Genomic DNA, 6,000 nt, shown 5'->3' on the forward strand with positions numbered 1-6,000 from the left:
AAAATCATTAAGAAGAAACTCTTTGCCATTATCGGAACGTATTTTCTTAAGCTTGCAAGAAAACTGATTTTCTGTCAAAATAATAAAGTCTTGAAGAACAGATCTGACTTCTGTTTTATTTTTAAGAAAAAGAATCCAAGTAAATTTACTATAATCATCAACTATAGTCAAAAAATACTTGTATCCATCAATGGAAGAGACGGAAATCGGATCCCAAATATCAACATGGATAAGTTTAAAAAATTGAAGAGATATACTCGTGCTAGAAGAATATTTCAGACATTTTTGTTTCACAAAAGCACAAACATCACAAGCAATAATAGAAGGAGAAAAAATATCAGGATGATCAGAAACAAAAAGCTGTAAGATTTTATCAGATGGATGACCAAGTTTCATATGCCACAAGTTACAAGGACTAACATTATTAATGAGAGTAAAATGTGGTAAAGAAATATTTGTGTTAGATATACTCAAGTTACGTCTGTCTTGAGAACTATCTAAGAGATAAAATAGGCCTTGATGTTTCCTAGCTGCTCTAATTGTCTGGAAGGTATCTGTCTGCACAATAAGACAAGTATCTTGGGAGAAAACCATAAGACAATTAGTAGAATTAAGCAATTTTGGAATAGAGATGAGTTGAACAGAGAATTCAGGGATAAAAAGAGTGTTATGAAGGATAATATTTCCCAACACAATGGTACCCGAGAATTTAGCAATGACAGAGTTTTGGTTGGGTAATTGTATAGAAATAGGAGAAATAGGTTTGAGATTTTGAAATAAAGATTTAAAAGGCAAATATGGTCAGTAGCACCACTATCTAAAATCCAAGAAGAAAAGGGAAAAACAAAACATGTGGTTTGGTAGTACATTGATGACAACACTAGTTATGGAAGAAGAATCATTGGGAGACTGCTGGATCCAGGCGAGAAGAGCTTCATATTACTTTCTAGAGAAACCAAATTGAGCTTCAGCTTTGTCATCCTTCCCAACACGAAGATCGGCAGTAGAGGAGACGATACCAACCATACTAGCATGAGTAGAGGGCTTCGAAGGAGGAGATTGGACTTTAGTGTGTAGGTTAGAGCCTTGAGGCACACCATGCTTAATCCAACAAGAATCAGATGTATGATTGGTTCGGTGACAATGGTCACAATATCTAGGATTGCGGCCACCAGACCGAGGAAAGCGGCCTCGTCCACGATTGCTAGAGAAACCACCACGAAAATTTTTACCATGGGTATTGGCCATGGCAGGAAATCAACAACAAAGGACAAAAAATGCGGAAGGCGATTTAAATCTGATACCATGTTAGAAGTGTATAAGCCATGAGAGAAAGAAGAAAGGATGCGTACAAAAAACGCACAAGAAAAATTAGGGTAAAAACCAACTCAAGAGAGTTTGCTTGCTCACTGATTTATTAGAACCTTTGTTCAATATATAGAGTACAATGTCCCATCATATAGAGGGAAAAGTAAAAAATAAAATAAAAAAGAATATTTGGTAACAATAAAAGAGAATCAAATATATGATATCTCTATCAATATAAATAAAAGCAAGAGATATATAATATCTTTATCAATGCAAGGCCAACTAAACAAAAAGAAAGAACTACAACTAGCATTAAGAACATAAGTAACCAAATAAAGAAGGATAAAATTTGAGTTTATACCTTAACAATATGATTTTGAATTCTTTTCAAATAGGGTAATTCATTATGTGGTTCCAAAAATGTTTGTTCGCGGGCTTCCAACATTACAAATGCTCTGAACCAAGATGCTCATCAATGGAGGCTTGGACAAGGTGTGATGACTTTTCTAAGATTTTCATAACACAATTTGTTGCAAGAGAAATGGTGACTCATTAAGAGATTGTTCGAAATACTTTTTTTAGCATTAGTTGTTAAAGTTCCTAAACTTAAGAAGGGAGTGCTTATGTGATAATAAAAAAGAATAACAAAAACTCTAAAAGCCTTTATGTTGCAGTCAAAACTGTCATCAAAGAGTTCTTTTAAAGCCTTGCCCCTAGCCTATAACAGGTAAAAACTTCAGAATCTTCCTTTGACACACTAAAAGAAAAGTTTGGAGATACATCAAACACAACAAACAAAACTTCTACTATTTTCACATGTAGAATTTATCATATCAGAAGACAATGTTTATGGATTTTTTCAAACATTTTCCTATCAGAGAACTCCATGCCAATCAAGAGAATTTGGGCTTAGGTATTGAGAGAGTTTGGATTTGAAACCAAATGTAAAGGAAAAGTAAGGGGATATTTATAGAAAAGAAGGTTCTGGAAGTGAAATTTTGGTGAAATGGACAGTGAAATAAATGTTATTAATCTTCAAACCCCACACATATTCTATTTTCCTAATTGATGTCTGAGTAAAAACATTTGAAATTTATAACTTAAATAATTTAAAAATAATTAATTACTTACAACAAACATATTAATATTCTATAAGCCGCACGGTTTCCAAGTAATAAAAATAACTTAAATAATTTAAAAATACTCGATTACTTAAACTTCTTTTATCTTTAATAGTCTCCTTTTCATAATCATGACATTTGGAAAAATCAGAAGGTACTAAACAACATTTATTTGCACAATTTTATTTTCATCAATCAGGCTCATAATCTAAGATGATCATCGATAACGATGTCGTTGACACGATCAAATTAATACTACTAAACTATAACAACTTTAGCATTGCTAAGATAGTAATCAAGAAAAATAGAAAGGATAAAATAATCCTAAGTCATCGTCCAACAAACACGGAATTGATTTCTAACAAATTAGTTCTTATAAAAACTATACAAAAAATATATTCAAATAAAATAATAAAAATATAGGAGGATTAAGATAAACAAGAAAGAAATAGAAAAGATAAAAAAGGGATAAAAACAATAGTAAAGAAAATAGATTGATTCCACTACTTTTTTCAAAATAGATTCATCATCGGTTATCTAAAGATTATTGCTCAATTAATTATTGTTGTAGATTTGCAAATTAATCAATGTAAAATCTCAATTAATTTGTTGGCGTTCTCACTTTTAACCAAAGTACAATCTCAATTAAAAGTGAGAACTTTTAGATTATCCACAGTAACTTCAACCAAAGTACAGTCTCAATCAAATTTTACTATGCCTAATCATGTCTATTCTTTTATCTCCTCACCAAATAAAAGTTTAATTAATCAAAGTAAAGTTTCGATTAATTTTCGTCAGAGTAAATACTTTTAACCAAAGTAAAGTCTCAATTATTGGTAAAAACTCTTTTAATCACATGAAAGTTTCTAAATAAAACCAAAGTAAAGTCTCAATTAAATTTAAAAACCCTTGGACTCATATGATCAACATGCTTATAGATTTAAAATCATTACTTTTTATGTGATTCAAAGATAAAAGACATAGATGAATGAAAACCTCAACAGTTGTTGCTGCATTGTGCCGGTGGTGTAAATTGGCACTCGTGTTCTTCGTCGTTGTTGCGACTTGGTTTTGCTGCGTGGAACACTGAGGTTGTTATGATGTTGCTGATGCAATGAAGGTCTCACGATTTTGGGTGCGTGAACGTTGCTGCACTGGCTGCTGGTGTATTCTTGTTTCACGAAGTTGCTGCCATGGTTGTTGCGTCATCAATGGATCATGTTTTCTGCAGGGACTCGTGGTGCGCGAACGTTGTAGTGGCTTCCATGGAGATTTCGCGAGGAGATCTACGACATCACTGACTGGTTGGCTATATAGATTCGAAATGTAGATTCGTGGAGGCGCTGTTGTGTAGATGATATCGCCACAGGCGAGATTGCTGACGATAGTTTTCATGAACGCGGCGACTACCATGGTGGAAGAGGAGAAATTAGGGTTTCTCATAGGAGAGATGAAGATGATGACGTGACACCATTTGGTTGGCTGAATTTTTAGTTGCTGGATCATGACACGTGTCATTCTCTTATTGGTCAGTTTAATAAGTGGAGGATTGCCACATGGCATGATTTAAGTGCCTCTTAGTTTATGAGTGGAAAGAGGAGTGAAAATAGACAAAGTCAAGAGTGTAGAAGTAGGTTTTTTGTAGCCCATTTGGAAATAGGGGAATGTATAAGTAATGTATAGGGTGCAAAAGTGATTTTTCTAGAACTTGCTGATTTTAGCCTTATTTAAAGGTGGTTTGTAACTTCAATTAATTTATTTTTCTACCTTAAATAAGCTTAATCTTAACTTGAGCTATATCAACAAACGTTAAAATATCCAAAAATAATTTATGCAACTAAAAATCACTTTTTAAGACATTTTTATCACACAAGCTCAAACAGCCTAATTATCAGAATTATCAATTAAATTGCTCTTTAAGCACACAAATTCAATTAAATACCCAGAATTAAACATTAAATAAGGGCAAAAATACAGACTCATCATACCCACACACTTATCCTTTTGCACTCTTGGGCAAAATTGAGTAATTTGAAAACTTTGTTCTGAGGTATTTTATTTCACATCAACACTAGATAAAAGGAATGAACCTTACTTGAGACAAATCAATATTCTAGAAATCAAGTTACCAAGCATAAACAAACGAAAATATTTTATTTTTCACACATAAGTTAATCTTTTGAATTCACAAGACAATCAATTATGAAAGAAAGCACTCAAGTTATATGTGTATTTTCTCACCAAAATTCGCTCAAGTGTTTTGGCTTGTGTTTTCACTCAAAATACTCATGCAAGTAAACACTCATAATACTTAACAAGACTCTAATATTCACAAACTTTCAGAAAACATGCATTCAAAGATCATGAGGACTTTTTACCGGTTATAATGGGGCCAAGGCAAAGGTAGGAAAAATTTAGGAATTTTGAGGGTTTTTAAAATTAAAATATAGAAAGAATAATGGAGCATAATTTCAAAACCAACTCTTTTTTGTTTATTGCTTTGTTGCTCTTTTTTTTTAGAAAGCAATTATTTTTTTCATTTCAACACTGTTTCATCAACAAATTTTCCTTTTGCCATTTTTATTAATTTGTGGGTGAGTTACACACTTTATTCCTCAACCAATCTTAACATAATCCACTAGCTCATTTCTTTCTTCCTAAGGTAAGGAAAAACATGATCTTTTTCTTTATAAGGATTTACAATGGGTTTAAAAACAAGAAAAATAGGTTTAAAGCTCAAAGGGGCTACCAATGGATCAATGTTAAGGTTGGCTTATTTGGCCAAGTACCTATAAACAAGAAATGTCTCAGTCATATCAAATCATGCATATTTACCTAAAATGCAAAACAAAAGAATCAAGCTAAACATTTGAGTATAAACAAAACATGAGCAAGTCACTCAAGAAAAATAGGAATGACACATGGTAGTCCATCCTTTACATTAAGGCTCAAGACTCATAAGGTCAAAACTCTTCCACATAAGATTTAATCAAGAAATTCTCAAATCAACTCAATTAGCAAATCATAGAAACAATCCACTCATATCAACATAACTTTTATTTTTCCAGAATTATGATCATCCCAATTACCAAATGAAATCCTAAAAATCCAATGTCAATATCTTTTATTGAAAACATGGAAATATTTTTGGTGGATTTCTTATGAGACATATTGTTTAAAATTTCACTTAGTAAAAAGTTACTACTTTCACAATTTTCTCAAAAAGAAATCACAATTTTTTTTAAATGAAAACAAAAACAAAAAAGAAAGAAAAAAATATTCTATCTATAGTTTGTCTCCCTCATACTTATTTCAAAAATTGTCCTTGATGGAGTTAGTTTGGGGAGGAGATGAAAAGTCTTGTGAGTTCTGGCTCAATCTGGCCATATGTCAAAATTTATTTTCTTTAATTTTATAAAGTACAAGTCAGCTTGTACAATTTTATTAAAGAAAACAAACACACACACACACACACACACACACACACACACACACACACACACATATATATATATATATATATATATATATATATTATCCAAAAGTGAACCAGTTCCAATTATATTTGAAT

The sequence above is a fragment of the Vigna unguiculata genome, chromosome 1 (genome assembly GCF_037176805.1).
Source record: "Vigna unguiculata cultivar grain cowpea cultivar isolate G323 ecotype 2 chromosome 1, ASM3717680v1, whole genome shotgun sequence".
Lineage (NCBI taxonomy): Eukaryota > Viridiplantae > Streptophyta > Magnoliopsida > Fabales > Fabaceae > Vigna > Vigna unguiculata.